Consider the following 15,660-nt stretch of genomic DNA (forward strand, 5'->3'; position numbering starts at 1 on the left):
CAGATTACATTTCTAATAGTTGCTTCATCTCTATTTTTGCTAGGAAGCAGTTGGAAGCAGCTTGACATTTGGTTGAAATACTTGAGCATGCATTTTTTAAAAAATACTTAACCTGTAAGTAGCATTATTGCACTTGGGAACATTGACCAGAATTTCCTGATACTTAATACTCAGTTCATATTCAAATTGTTCTGAGGAGAGTTGTGAGCCAATGTCAGACCCAAAGCAATTATCATTAAGGATCTAAACTGACACTTGCAAAAAATATACATGTGGTCACTGCCATCAAGTTGCTTTAAGGAACCCTGACAGGACAAAAACATTTATGCAGCCCTGGATGAAAATTGAAACTAGGTAGATCTTGGGTGCCAAGTAGCACTTGATAGTAACGTGTCTGCAGTCTTCCGTGATCGACAGCCAGAGGGCAGTTTGGGACTAGAGGTAGAGCCAGGTGAATAGTGAAAGCAGGTCAGTATGCCCCCGAACCTGAAGTAACATTCAGGCTTGGGTTATGTGTGACTCCTTGAGTGAGTACTTAGTAGTAAATGTTGAGTAAATACACAGCCCCTGTTTTGAGAAAGGCGAGTGTGGAGCTGCAGGGTAATAAAATCAGAGAAGAAGGTTCCATGAGTTGGGATTGAGGTGGTGGGCAAACACCCCCAGAATACACCTGGGAATTTTGAAGAACAATTAAGTCAAAGCTTTCCAACAACCTTCTGCAAGACAAATATTCTATGCACTGTCGAACATGGTAGCTACTAGCCATATGCAGCTATCGAGCACTTCAGGTTAGTGTGACTGAGGAACTGAATTTTACATTTTTCTCAATTTAAATTTAAAAATATAAATAGTCATTAGTGGCTAGTGGTTACTGGATTGGACAGGACAGCTCTCAGCTACCAACACAAATGTCCTGCAGGTCACTGAAATAAGAATTTCAGGTAGATATAAACTGTTGACAAAAGCAGCAGTAATGACATGACAATCAAAATTTGGTCCCCAAATTTCTGGAGTTTAAAGATGTATATCGTTTCCTACACATCACCGAGTTTTCCTGTGTAATACAAGTTTCATTTTTAAAAATCTGCCTCAGGGCACCTGGGTGGCTCAGTTGGTGATGCCTCTGACTTTGGATCAGGTCAAGATCTCAGGGTGCTGAGATCAGGCCCCACACTCAGCAGGGAGCCTGCTTCTCCCTCTCCCTCTGTCCTCCCCCCACTCCTCCGACTCGTGTTCTCTCTGTCTCTCTCAAATAAAATCTTCAGAAATAAAAATCTGCCTCTACTACTAATGCTTGTAGACAAAATGATGAAAGTGTTTTAAGAAGGTGAAGAACCTCTTACCTAATTCCTTTTGCCTTTTCAGTAGGCTGATAACTTGTATGCTGAATTTAAAAATCAAGATGTATCCCTTTTTTAAGGTTTCCAGTATTCATATTTTGTAATTCTAATATATCTCTCCCAGGTATGGGTTACTTCCAGCTTCACAACTGATAGCTCTTCACATTGTACCTCTATCTCTGAAGCCACATCAACACCAGCTTGTGGCCACGCGTGTGCTAAAGTCGTTCTCCTTGTTAATGGAGAGCTTGTAAGATGAACTTAACAGTTCTCCATATGCAAAGGCAACTGGAAGTGATGAGCTTTTAGAAAACAGTACTTTCTAAACTTAGAAGAAATAAAAAATGGAAAGACTTGATGTAAGAATTTAAAACTAAAATTATGGGGCACCTAGGTGGTGCAGTTGGTGAAGTATCTGAATCTTGGTTTCTGCTCAGGTCTTGATCTCAGGGTTGAGATTGGGCTCTGCTTTGGCCTCTGTGTTGGTCTCCACGCTCAGTGCGGAGTCAGCTAAGATTCTCTCTTTTTGGGCGCCTGGGTGGCTCAGTCATTACACGTCTGCCTTCGGCTCGGGTCATGATCCTGGGGTCCTGGGATCGAGCCCCATGTCGGGCTCCCTGCTCAACGGGAAACCTGCTTCTCCCTCTCCCACTCCCCCTGCTTGTGTTCCCTCTCTCTCTCTCTGTCGAATAAATAAAATCTTAAAAAAAAAAAAAAGATTCTCTCTTTTCCCCCTCTGCCCTTCCAGTTCATACTCTTTCTCTCTCCAAAAAGATAAATAAAATCACGCACTTAAGGCAATCAACAGACTGATAAAATTTATAGCAGAGAAGATGGACAGTGAAGATGTATATTTTATAAAAAGCTTTTATTATTTTTTTAAGTATTTATTTTTAGTAATCTCTGTACCCAATGTGGGGCTTGAACCATGACCCCAAGAGTTGCGTGTTCTTCTGACTGAGCCAGCCAGGCGCCCCTGTAAAGGTCTTTTTAAAATAAAGTTTAAAATATTAGGACTCCGATTTTAAAAAAAGGTAAAGTATAGAGACATAAATTATATTCAGTTGCCAAATTAGTGGGGAAATGTTCAACCTAGTTTCAAAGGTATTTAAAATGTGGGGTGCCCGGGTGGCTCAGTCGGTTAAGCATCCAACTTTTGATTCTGGCTCAGGTGGTGATTTCCAGGTCAGCCGCAGTGTGGAGTCTGAGATTCTCTCTCCTCTGCCCCTGCCTCGACTTGTGCATGCTCGCTCTCTCAAATCTTTTTTAAAATGTACTTAAAATGTGTTATTTTTGGGGCGCCTAGCTGGCTCAGTTGGTAGAACATGCGACTCGATCTCAGGGTTGAGTTTGAGCCCCACATTGGGGGTAGGGATTACTTAAAAATAAAATCTAAAAAATATGATATTTTTGCTTATAAAAAATGTACAGAAGAATGCCCCACATTGCCATTTAATGACCAACTTTATGGTGTCTGGTGCTGTGTTGTAATGAGGGTATGGAGTCAAGACAGGATGCACTCTCAGAGTCTGCGGCCTCAAGGAGACTACGACATATATCCTGCTTACCATACTTTTCCATGTAAACTCTTTTTTTTTTAAACGACTTATTTATTATTTTAGAGAGAGAAAGAGAGTGCACATGGTGGGGAGGGGCAGAGGAGAGAGAGAATCTCAAGCAGACTCTGCAGAGTGGGAGCCGGACACCGTCCTTAATCCCATGACCTTGAGATGGTGACCTGAGTCGAAATCAAGAGTCGGACACTGAATTGACTGAGCTACCCAGGCGCCCCCCATATAAACTCTTCTTTTTCCAGCCTTTCATTGGAGTGAGTGTTATACCCCTGACTTTATCTTCCTTGGAGAGTTATACCTCCTATATATTTTTTGGGTAGGTACTCTTAATTGAACACTCTTAATTGTTTCACTGAAGTCTCAGCCCTCCTAAGTAACACAAGGACGATGGAAACGCTTTAGTTCCAATCGCATTATCAGCTCCCGAGTTCCACCCTCTTCTGATTCACGCTATTTTTGTTTGGGACTTCAGTCTGACTCTGTTTTTACCCTGGACACACACACATACATACGTATTAGTTGTTACTTTACAGTCAAAGCATAGATTTACCTATATTTTTTTCTACCAACTTACTTGCTTATCGTTGCTCTCTGCATATCTCCTTCCTCCTGGGTTTTCTTTGCCACAAAGATCCTCTTTTGAATTAGAGTGTGAGGGTAAATATTCTCAGCCTGCCTTTAGCCAAATGTGTCTTTTACTGTCATTTTTTTTGCTCGTTTGTTTAAAGATTTATTATTTATTTTTATTTATTTGACAGAGAGAGAAACTGAAAGAGAGGGAACACAAGCAAGGGGAGTGGGAGAGGGAGAAGCAGGCTTCACGGCAAGCGGGGAGCCTGATGTGGGGCTCCATCCAAAGACCTTGGGATCATGACCTGAGCTGAAGGCAGACGCTCAACGACTGAGCCACCCAGGCGCCCCTTTGACTGTCATTTTAAAAAGTAGTTGTAGAAGTCCATATTCTGTGTAGACATTAATTTTCCAGGGTACTTTGAAGGTCATTATCAGTCCTGTTTTATGACCTCTATTGCTGCTGATAGGAAATCTGAGAATCCTAGTGGTGTTGGTAGGTAATGTTTCTGTTTCCATGATTCTGTTTGTTGTGTTCTACAATTTCACTACATGGTGTCTGGGTATGGATTCATCTTTATTTATCCTCTTTTTTTTTTTTTTTTTTTGATGTCGTTATAGCATTTTATTTATCCTCTGGGGGAGTTACCGTGCTTCTGTGAGTGGATTCTTCTTTGTGAATGGTATCTTTTATGATTTGGGACGAGTTCTTAGTTATTGTCATTTTAACTGTAGTTTCTTTTCCATCCCCCCTTCTCTCCTTCTTGACTTTTATTAGATCTATATTTGATTTTCTTATTCTCTACATCTCGGCCTTTCTTTTTTATTTCTCATCTCTTTATCTCATGATGCTGCATTTTGAATTTCTACACATCTATCTTTTCAATCACTAATTCTCTCCAGCTAAGCCTAATGTGCTCTTTGTCTCCATTGAGGTTTTTTAAACAGCTTTATTGAAATATAATTTATGTACCATAAAGTTCACTCATTTAATGTGTACAAATTAACAATCTTTAGTATATTTACATTGTTGTGCAACCATCAAAACAACCTAAGTCTAGAACATTCCATCACTCCAGCGGTCCCTGGGTGGCTTAGTCAGTGAAGCATCTGCCTTCAGCTCAGGTCATGATATCAGGGTCCTGAGATCGAGCCCTGTGTCTGGCTCTGTGCTCAGTGGGCAGCCTGCTTCTTTCTTCCCTCTGCCTCTCCCCTCTGCTTGTTCTCTCTCTCAAGTAAATAAAATCTTAAAAAGAAAACAAACAAAAACAAACAAAAAACATTCCCTCACTCCAAAAAGAAGCTTTGTATCCATTAACAGTCACTTCCCATCCCTTTCCACCATTTCCACATTCCCCAGCCCTATCCATTAAGTTGCTTATTTCAATAACTATAGTTTTCTAGGGGCATCTGGCTGGCTCAGTTGGAAGAGTGTGCAGCTCTTGATCTCAGGGTGGTGAGTTTGAGCCCCACGATGGGTGTAGAGATTATTTAAATAAATAAAACTTAAGGAAAAAAAATATAGTTTTCTATTTCATGATTTTTAATTTGGTGTCTTCCAAATCAGCCTGTTCTTTTTTTCATAGTGTTTTATTCTTCCATCATGGTTTCTATCACTTCTTTTATAATTTTAAATATATTTATATTCTCTTTCAGACTCTTTGATTATCTCAAGTTCCTGGTGGATGTTTATTTGTTTTGTATTATTTTGACCTTTAATTAGAATTGCTTTTACCGTGGAAATGTGCCTGCATTGTAGGAGTGTTTGTGCAGAGGGGCTGGACATCTCCAGACTCATGTTATCAATGGCCTGCAAACACTTCTTGTAATAATTTCTGAGCTTAGGGATTCCTATACCATATGGGCAGTGTAAGTTTCAGGTTTTGATTTCTCAGAGGAGACTTTTTTTTCTTAAGATTTATTTGTTTGAGAGAGAGAGAAAGTGAGCAGGGGGAGAGGCAAAGGGAGAGAGAATCCTGAAGCAGACTCCCTGCTGAGTATGGAGCCTGATGTGGGCTCGACATGGGGCTCGATCCCAGGACCCTGAGATCATGACCAAAGCCAAAATCCAGACTTGGCTGCTTAACTAACTGAACTCCCTGGGCACTTTCAGAGAAGACTTTTTTAAGCCAGTGCCGTGGATAGTGAAAAGCATCCTTGTCTTCACCTTTCACTGAAGAGAGCCCTTCAAATTCCGGGCTTGATGCAGGGGGGTTCAGTGCTAATTTCCCAGCCCCAAGACCTAACCTGGAGGGTAAACTGAAGGAAGCCACTAATCAGTCCTGATAACACCTTTCTGATTCCAGCCAAAGTGGCCGCAGCATCACTTTGAACTTGACTACTCTGGCTTTCATTTCCCAACTCGTTTGTTGCCCCTGGAGATTTCTCTTGCTTTTCTGGAAGCTCAATTGGGTTTTTCTTTCTTTCTTCTCTTTTTTGTTTTTGTTTTTCTTTTTTTGGGTGGGGGTGGCAGGCATATTACCTTAATATAGTATTTCTAGGATTTTGTCTTAAGGAGTTTAGTCTATGATGCTCCAGGCCGCAGGCATTTGAACACATACATGAGACGACTTCTCAGCTCACTGTGGCAGTCCAGCCACACTGAACTTCTCAGGGGTCCAGAAACCAACCAGTATTGCTTGTCTGGAGCACAGCTTGCTGCTCCCTCTGTTTAGGATGTCCTTCCCCTTCTTTTCCACTTGACAGTTGATTTCTAGTCCTTCAACTGCTCAGCCTTTCTCTGACAACTTTAAAACTCCCTGCAGACTTAGCTGCTTACGGTTTCCACCTGTATCAGCTACAGGCTTATGCAACTAATGAAAGCCATGTGGGACATAGCTGATCAACACAGATTAGCTCTCTCAGACACTGTTCCAGGCTCCAAGGATACAGGGATAACATGGCCAAAAAGATCCTTTCAGGAAGCTTGCGGTCTAGTAAGGAGAGATAATGAGGTAAACAATTTCCAGTAGCGCTAAGTGCATGAAGAAAACAGGTTACAGTGGAATGACTGGGAGGACTACTTTAGGTTGATTGGTCCGAGGCTTCTCCAAGGAGGACACCCTTGTGAAGTCTGGGAATAGAACTTGCAGGGCAGAAAGAATACAAAGTGTAAGTGATGATTCACTAAATTCTACTCCTGAAACCAATATCACACTGTATGTTAAATAACCAGAATTTAAGTAAAAATTGGGAAGAGGGGGAAAAAAAAAAAGAATACAAAGTGTAATGGCCCGAAGGTGGGAACGAGCTTGGGAGAAACAGAAAAAGGCGATGGACCTGAGGACAGTGTATAGCTATGTAGGGAAAGGTTGTAGGGGGCTGTGTGAAGGGAACACCTTTGGAGAGGGAGCTGGCAGGGGAGATGGGGAGGTCAAGAGAGGATTGGAGACAAAAGGTACTTATGCATGTTTGCATGTTTATCTGTTGATGGGAATGACCTGGGGGGCGGGGCTGACAAATTTATTATGTGGGATAGAAGAGAACTGCAAGAGCAAAGCCCAGAGAAGAAAGAAGAAATGGGGTCCAGTGGCTAAGTAGAGGAGAGGTACAATAAGAGCAGGGATGGTTTGTCTATTTTCATAGGAAGGAAGGCAGAGAATGTGCATAAAGAAAGCAGGCGTGTAAGCTAGTAGATTTGGTCATGTGAAGACAAATGTCACTAAGTTCACTAAATTACAGATGTTCCCCAGGAACCACATGGTTGGAGGGGGGAGGGAGATGGAGGTGGTGTTCCCAGATGAGGGAAGAGAGTCATGACAGGTTGTATAAACAAAGGCATCCCCCAAAATGGATCAAGTACCATAGAAATGTTCATAGTGTGACCTAGTGATTCTGTTTCTGGAAATTGTATACTAAATATCTGGAATACAGAAAAAGCTAGAGCTGATTCTTTTTCCAATAGAGAAATAGTATGGTATGTTATGGTCACTTGCTCATGCACTATCTCTCACCTATTAAACAGGTGAACTTTTTCAGGAGGTAAACGTCTTACAACCAAAATATTTTGATTTAGATGAACATTAAGGACATTCTGCTACGTGAAATGTCAGAGAAAGATAAATACCATAAAATCTCACTCATATGTGAAATCTAAAAAACCCAAACTCAAAGAAACGGGGAACAGATTGGTGGTTGTCAAAGGATGGGGGCGAGGGTGTGAAATGGGAGAAGGTAGTCAAAGGTACAGACTTCTGGTTATAAGATAAATAAGGCCTGGGGACATAATACACAGCATGGTGACCATAGTTAATAATACTGTATTGTAGGGGTGCCTGGGTGGCTCAATTAAGTATCTGGTTCTCGGTTTCAGCTCAGGTCATGATCTCCTGGGTCATGGGATTGAGCCCTGATCCCGCTCTGCACTCAGGGAGTCTGCTTAAAGATTCTCTGCCTCCCCCCACCCTTCACGAGCCCTCTGTCTTCTTTCCAAAATAAATTTAAAAATCGTTAAAAAAAATACTGTATTGTATGTTTGAAAGTTGCTAAGATAGGTCTTAAAAGTTGTCACCACTGAAAAAAAAATTCTAACTATGTGAGGTCATGGATGTTAACTAAACTTATTGTGGTGATCATTTCACTATATATATGTAGTCATTAATTATAATATAATTAATTATATATAATCATTAATACAATGTTCTATGTCGGTTACTTCAATAAGGCTGGAAAATTATATAAAACTTCAAAAAATTTTTGATTTTGGGGCACCTGGTTGGCTCAGCGGAAGAGCACGTGACTACTGATCTTGGGGTTGTGATTTGAATTGCCATGTTGGGTGTGGAGCCTACTTAAAAAATTTTTTTTAATTTGACTTAAAGTAAAAATTAGATACTTGAGTAAACCTACAAAAGAGGTAAACATTTGTACTTCTGAAAGGGACGTCTGAGAACTGAACTTGCCTTCTCAGGCAGGTCAGTTTCCTTGTCAGACACGAGAGTCCCAAATGCTCAGTCCCCCTTCCCCTTACGGACTTGGGCGCTCTGGATCTCAGGCCTGCTGACCTCTCTGGGCCAGCACTCACCTGGATGGACGGGGCAAAGGGCCTCAGGTACCTCCACTGATACCCAAACGGCCCTTGGGCTTTCTGAACAGTACAAATTGACGAGAAGCCAAAGGAGAGTTCCAGGCAAGGCTTTACTGGGGCTTGTGCTCCGGCACAAAGGACAAACACAAAGGAAAGAGTCCTCAGGCTGCCTCCCACAGAAGAGGTCACTCAGAGAGCTTTGGAGAGACGTAGGCAAGAAAAGGTGGTGTACGGGTAGGAATTGGGTTTTTTTCCCCACGCATGCGCACTTAAATAAAGGTCACGCTTCTTCGTGCTGCCCACGTCTAATTAGCATATTACATCTCCGCCCCTGGGCGTGATTTTTAGTATTATAATGAGAGACAAAGTCCGTGGAAGGTGGGCATTGGCATCCATCTGAGCGCTGAGCGGTTTGCTCCTGCTCTCCCAGCGGGCTACCCTTTTAGGTGACTATCCTACTTCTGCTCTCCCGTGAGCTCTTTTACTCGGAGCAGCTCAGCTTTTCCTTCTACAGATTTCGCTGAGGAAGGCTGGATTTTGTGTCTAGGGGTGAGGGGACACGCGTCCAGTCCCTGCCCTATCTCACAGGTCCCCTAAGAAGGCGTCAGCAGTTTCAGTGCCTCCTCTTACGGTGTCAGCCTGCTGTTGTCCCTCTTAGTCACCCACATTCCGCGTACTGCAAACTCACAGCTGGGGGAACCGCAGCTCTGCATCTGGTATTAGAGATTTCTACATCTTTATTTGCATTTCAGGATCTGATGAAGCTGCTGGCAGTTCTGTATGCCGCGGTAAAGTGGAGAAACAAAACCGCTAGCCATATGTCCTGTTCTTGGTCCATAAAATGGGTTGGTTTAAATAATCATAATCATAGCTTGCTTCCCTATGTAAGATTGCACAGAGACTGGGCGAATGGGTGTCTCAGTCTGTTAAGCATCTGCCCTCAGCTCAGGTCATGATCCCGGGGTGTTGGGATCAAGTCCTACATCAGGCTCGGAGCCTGCTTCTCCCTCTGCTGCTCCCCCCAACTTGTGTGCACGCTCTCTCTCTCTCAAAAAAAAAAAAAAAAAAGATTGCACAGAGGTGGTAGCCCTTGGCAAAACAGGGATTCTGACTAGGCTGTAGTCAAACCTCACCTTCTCAGAAACTTGCTTCTGCCAGTTTCTAATTTTCAATGAGCAGGGGTGTTTTGTTTTAAGATTTTATTTATTTATTTGAGGGGGGAGGGGCAGAGAGAGAGGGCAGAGAGAATCCTGAGCAGACTTTGCACTGAGCAGGATGTGGGGCTCGATCTCAAGACCCTGAGATCATGACCTGAGCCGAAATCAAGAGTCTGATGCTTAACTGACTGAGCCACCCACACATCCCTCAATGAGCAGGGGTGGTTTTCAAAATATTTAACAACTTAGGGGCATTGACCTTAGTGCAATCAGACATTAAGTCTCTAATTGCCAGATCAGGGCAAGGTCCTGGGGAGATGGGACTGGACAGAGGTTACTTAGGAAAGTATTTCAATATTTTAGTAACTGGTATGGCCCTGGGGTACCACCCAGCTGAATCTCCTCTCTTCTTTCTGTCTCTCTCACACATGGACACACACAGGTCTTGTAACTCCCAGGTTTACTTGCATTCGAAATAGAGGAGGAGTCAGGACAGGCTGCCTTTGAGCCCAGGTGTTTGTGGCTAGGCACTGTTAAGTGATTTATGTATCTTATTGAAACTTCACATAACACTTAGAGAATTTTTAAAACATTCTAAGGTCCTTACGCTCTCTAATACTATTATAACCTTCTCAACATCAGGTCATTTATTCATTCAACACGTTGTACTGAGTGCCCACCATATTAGGTTGGGAATAAAGAAGGAGAGCAAAATAAGAAGATGCCACATCTCCTGGAGCCTACATTCTAGTGGGGAGAGACAGACAAGAAAAAAAAAAAAAAAACAACTAAGTAGAATAGCCTGGGAACAAGTGCTATATTAGATATAGTGCTCAGGGATGGCCTTTTTGAGAAGATGCTATTTGAACTGCCAAGGATAGGAAAATCTGGGAGGGTGGGGAATAGAGTTCCAGATCAGGAAGGAATGCTAAGCGCAAAGGCATGAATGGGGGTCAGAGAAAATAAGCTGAAATGGCTGGCGCTTTGTAAATCAGGGAAAAACTATTAAGAGCTCAGATTGCAGATGTAAACAGACTTGGATTACAGAACCAGGGGTTTGGATTTTATACTCTGCATGTTGGGAAGCTATTTGAGGATTTTAAGTAAGAAAGAAATAAGATCTGATTTTTTTTTTAAACAGGTCATTGTGGCTGCAGTGTAGAAAACTGGAGTTAGGTGGGAGGGGAAACTGAGATGAAAAAGGGAAGTGGGGAGAACAGTTAGGAGATTGCAAAAGTTCACACAAACACGGCTTGGACAAGAGCAAGGGTCAACAAACTTTCTGTAAAGGGTCAGAGAATATTTCAGGTTTTGTGGGTTACATATGTTCTCTGTCACATATGTTTAGTCTTTTTTTTTTTAACCCCTTAAAAATGTAAAGCTATTTTTAACTAGACTGCAGGCACAGTCTGCCTATATCTGGACTAGAATGATAACTGTAGGGGAAGAAAATTTTTTCCTTTACCCTTCTAGATTCTTTTGGCTGGCCTATTAATTAAATTAACATAAGACAGATTAACAAGAGAAAAACAAATTTAATTACATATGTACAGAAACCCCATAAGAATATGAGATCCACACGGGGCAGGGCACTGGCTGGCTCAGTCAGTAGAGCATGCACTCTTGATCTCAGGGTCATGAGTTCAAACCCCCACATTGGGCATAGAGACAATTAAAAAAAATTAGACCCACAATCAGACAATTCAGGCTTATGTGCCATCCTGAACTGAGAAGGGGGTAGGGGTCTGGGACTTCTAAGGGGAGGAAGGCAATTTATGGGAAGATGGGGGCAGCAAATATTTGTTTTAAGATTCTAGAAGAATCTTAAATGGTATAGCAAATTTTTTCTCCCCAACACCGTCACGTGGGCCCTCTCCATTCTCCAAAGGAAATTTTGAGGTATTCCACCTAATAAGATTGCCCTCCCCTGCCAAGGGAAGGTGACCTTACCTGAAACAATCTTTAATTTTCTTTTGCTAATTGTCCTATCCCATTTCTTTTTTCTTCTTCTTCTTCTTTTTTTTTTTTTTTTTGGTTAAAGATTTTATTTATTTATTTGACAGAGAGAGAGAGAGAGAGAGACAGGCAGCGAGAGAGGGAACACAAGCAGGGGGAGTGGGAGAGGAAGCAGGCTCCAGCAGAGCAGAGAGCGCGATGCGGGGCTCAATCCCAGGACCCTGGGATCAGGCCCTGAGCTGAAGGCAGACCCTTAACGACTGAGCCACCCAGGCGCCCCGACTGAGCCACCCAGGCGCCCCAGTCCTACCCCATTTCTGTTTATAAAACCCTTCCTTTTGTGTAGCTCCTTGGAGTTCCTTTCTTTTTGCTGGATGGGATTATGCAGGATTTATGAATCACTTAACAAAGCCAATTATATCTTTAATTTTGCTCAGTTGATTTTTTCCCTTAAGTCTCTAATCCATAACAGCTAGTCTATAACAATTTTATGCCTTTTTTTTTTTTTTAAGAGGGGTGCCTGGGTCACTCAGTTGCTTTAGTGTCTGCCTTTGGCTCGGGTCGTGATCCCAGGGTCCTGGGATGGAGCCCTGTGTTAGGTTCCCTGCTCTGCAGGGAGTCTGCTTCTCCCTCTCCCTCTGCCTGCCCCTCCCCCCTGCTTGTAACCTCTCTCTGTCAAATAAATAAAATAAAAATAAATAAATAAATAATTTAAAAAAGATTTTATTTATTTATTTGAGAGAGAGAGAACATGAGCAGGGGGAGGGGCAGAGGGAGAAGCAAGGAGAAGCAAGCTCCCTGCTGAGCAGGGAGCCAGATGCGGGGCTCCGTCCCAAGGATCCTGGGATCATGTCCTGAGTGGAAGGCAGATGCTTAACCAACTGAGCCACCCACGTGCCCCCCCTTTTAAAGTAAGCTCTATGCCCAATGTGGGGCTCCAACTCACAACCCCAAGATTAAGAGTTGTATGTTCTAGCGACAGAGCTAGCCAAGTGCCTCGATGCCTCTATTCTGTTTTTTTTTTTTTTTTAAGATTTTATTTATTTATTTGACAGAGAGACAGCCAGCGAGAGAGGGAACACAGGCAGGGGGAGTGGGAGAGGAAGAAGCAGGCTCCCAGTGGAGGAGCCTGATGTAGGGCTCGATCCCAGAACGCTGGGATCACGCCCTGAGCTGAAGGCAGACGCTTAATGACTGAGCCACCCAGGCGCCCCTCGATGCCTCTATTCTTTAATAACTTTTTTTGGAGACAGATGATCACTTGTATAGAATTCTATAGAATACATAATATAACTGTTTGCATACTTGTAGTCCATTTCTTAGTCAATAAAAAAAAAAACCAATTTTCCCAGCAGGACTTGCAAGATTAGAGGTATGAATAGCTTTAACTTATTATTAGATTGATCCTCTAATGCAGCACATCTTGAGAATACTCAAGGATCAGGACACTTCAATATGCTTGAATGCCTTCCCTACCACTTGTTGCTGTAATATCTAGGAATGGACCACTTGCTTGTCACTTTTCTTTTCTACCTTTAGAACTCTACTTATGGGTGGACTCCTTAGGGTCACTTTACTGATTCCATTCTCCCACTTCAGCCTGTGAGAATCCCACTTTCCTTCAGAGTTCCTGCCATCCTATCCTACACTTAACCACATGGAACTGCAATTGTCTGTCTATTGTACTGCAAGGAACTCTTTGAAAACTGGTTTATTCTGTGCCTGGAAGTTAGAGGGAATGCAGGACAGCATTGTTTAATGCTTCAATAGTGGTCTGTTGACTGAGTTATGAGTTCCTTCATACCACCATCCCTGCTCCTCACACTCCTACCTCTGCATGTTCTTTTAGAGATCTACGTATCCTAGTGTTAAAAACAAGACCACCATAAAATGGAGTCACTTATGTTTAGCCTCACATCACCAAAACAAGACTTAACTTGTTTGGGCTCTCCCAGAAATGGTATCTTAAGCCAGTCAATCAGTAAATCACCTAATCCGCACTAGGTAGGTAATTTGGCTGAAAGACCCCTGCCATCCTCTAACGCAAAATGACTTTGCTGTAACAACCTACCTTTTCTTCTAGTATACCTTCCTTATTCTCACTCCCATCTGCCTGTAAAAGTCTTTCATTATGAAACTTTATTTTTTAAGTCATCTCTCTGCCCAAGTCATAAGTCAAACTCATGACCCAGAGATCAAGAGTTGCATGCTCTACCAACTGAGCCAGCCAGGAGACCCAATATTTTAAAATTGATTCATATTGCCATATTATTTCCCAAAAGCTAGAAGACAACTTATTTGGAAGTTATATTCTGAACCTCATAAAATGGAATCAGTGTCCTCTTTTGAGCTGATTTAATAGTGTCTTTGATATGCATCCAAGCGGTGTTTATCAGTAATTATTTCCCATGACTGGATAGCTCACCGTAGAACCACAATACAATTCATTTACCTGCACAACTACTGACGGACCTTTGGGTTACCAGTGATTGATTACTCCGATCAAAGCTGCTATGAACACTCTTGTACAGCCATGGATAGATGTATGCACTCATTCCAATTGGAGTGGAATTGCTGGGTCGCAGGGTGAGTATAAACTTTGCTCTAACAAACACTGTTAAACAGTTTTCCAAAGTGGTTGTACCGTAGGGCTCAGTTTTTACCAGTCTGATTGTGAGGAAGGGAGATAACCTACGGGCGGGATTTGCATCGAGTAATGTAAATCCAACTTCGTGCTTGATGAAGCCAGGAGCTCTCATTTAAATGCTCAAAATACGGTCGGGCAGGAGCCCCAGTTTCACCCAAGCATAGATTTGACAAGGCCAGTTGCCTTGCTCACAATTTCACTCTGGGTGGGCTTGGCCACACACTGTAACTGCCACACCGCCCCTAACAAGTTTCTTATTCAAATTTTGAAAAACGGGGTATTTTTGAGAGCATTAAGTTTAGCTCGCAGCGTGAAGAGGGCACGTAAAATCGCCCGGGCCTCAACCCTTCTCCGGAGGCAACGCCAACTTCTTCCCAGAGGGAACAAAGGATGCGCGCACTAAAGCCGCGTGGGGATCTGGCCGAGTCCCGCCCCTCACCTAAGCACCTGCGCAGATTGAGGTCGACGGAGCTAGGCGCCCCAGGCGCGCGTGACGTATAACGTTCGACGGTGCGTGATGACGCCAGGGCGTGCGCTCGGTGGCTCGTAGGGGAAGATGGCGGCTGCTCTTTTGGAGGAGAGGGATTGAGAGGGGTGGAGGGAAGAGGCCAGGCGGGAGAGACATTCCCGACAGTGAAGACGAACCCTTCGCTCACCATTCATTGGGAGCTCTGCTCAGCGCCGGAGGGTGAGTGCAGCGGCGGCACGGGAGCCCTCGCCTACAGCAGGCGGCGGCACTTTCCGCCATTTTCAAGCTCGGCCGTTGCGTGCTTTGGGGGCCTGGAGGGGCGCCTGGGGACAGGTTGGGAAAGCAGGGAGTATCGTCGTCGCGAGGGCCCTTTGAGGCTAGTTCGAGCTTTAGAGGGGGGAGCTAGAGGCTTGAGGCCGACCGGGGGAGAAGGGCACGGTAGGACTAAGGCTTCTGACTGGGAACCGGTGGCGACAAGAAGACGTAGGTAGGGTAGGCCACGGGTAAGACGTGAAGTTTGGAGAAGGGAAACGCGTTAAACTTGAGCTTTGGGTCGGGAGTGGAAGGGGTTGAGCCGAGAGTTGAATGGAATGTGGCTTTGACTGCTTGGTTTAAGGACTCTTGGGAAGTTAATACGAAACCTGTAAAACAGAGGCAGGTTTAGCCTCGATATTATCCTGGCTTGAAATTGGTGTTTGTAACAGGGATAAATCCACAGTTTGACAAGCAAAAACCTCTTCTTCTGGTAACGTTACATTCCTATTTTGTTTGCTTCAGATCATGCTACCTGCCGGTGTCCCTTCAATAACTCCCTCCACATATCCGGTTTTAAGTTGCTTTCTGACAACCAGATATTTTAGGATCTTAGGAAACTTTATTTTTTTAGAAAATAAAATAAATATTGATATTAGGTTGTTGTAA

At 43.3% G+C, this 15,660-nt stretch overlaps 1 protein-coding gene across 9 annotated transcripts in view; it reads left to right on the top strand.

Annotated features, from left to right (window-relative positions):
• The first annotated feature begins 14,774 nt into the window (after positions 1-14,774).
• The window catches only part of WDR33 (WD repeat domain 33), a 108,334-nt gene continuing 107,448 nt past the window's right edge, over positions 14,775-15,660 (top strand). For all 9 annotated transcript variants that reach the window (XM_026510220.4, XM_048214597.2, XM_057316925.1 and 6 more), the window contains exon 1: positions 14,775-14,958. The gene's annotated coding sequence lies outside the window, so the exon portion shown is untranslated. The remainder of the gene's footprint in view (positions 14,959-15,660) is intronic.

Source organism: Ursus arctos, unplaced genomic scaffold, assembly GCF_023065955.2.
Source record: "Ursus arctos isolate Adak ecotype North America unplaced genomic scaffold, UrsArc2.0 scaffold_1, whole genome shotgun sequence".
NCBI classification, from domain to species: Eukaryota; Metazoa; Chordata; class Mammalia; order Carnivora; family Ursidae; genus Ursus; species Ursus arctos.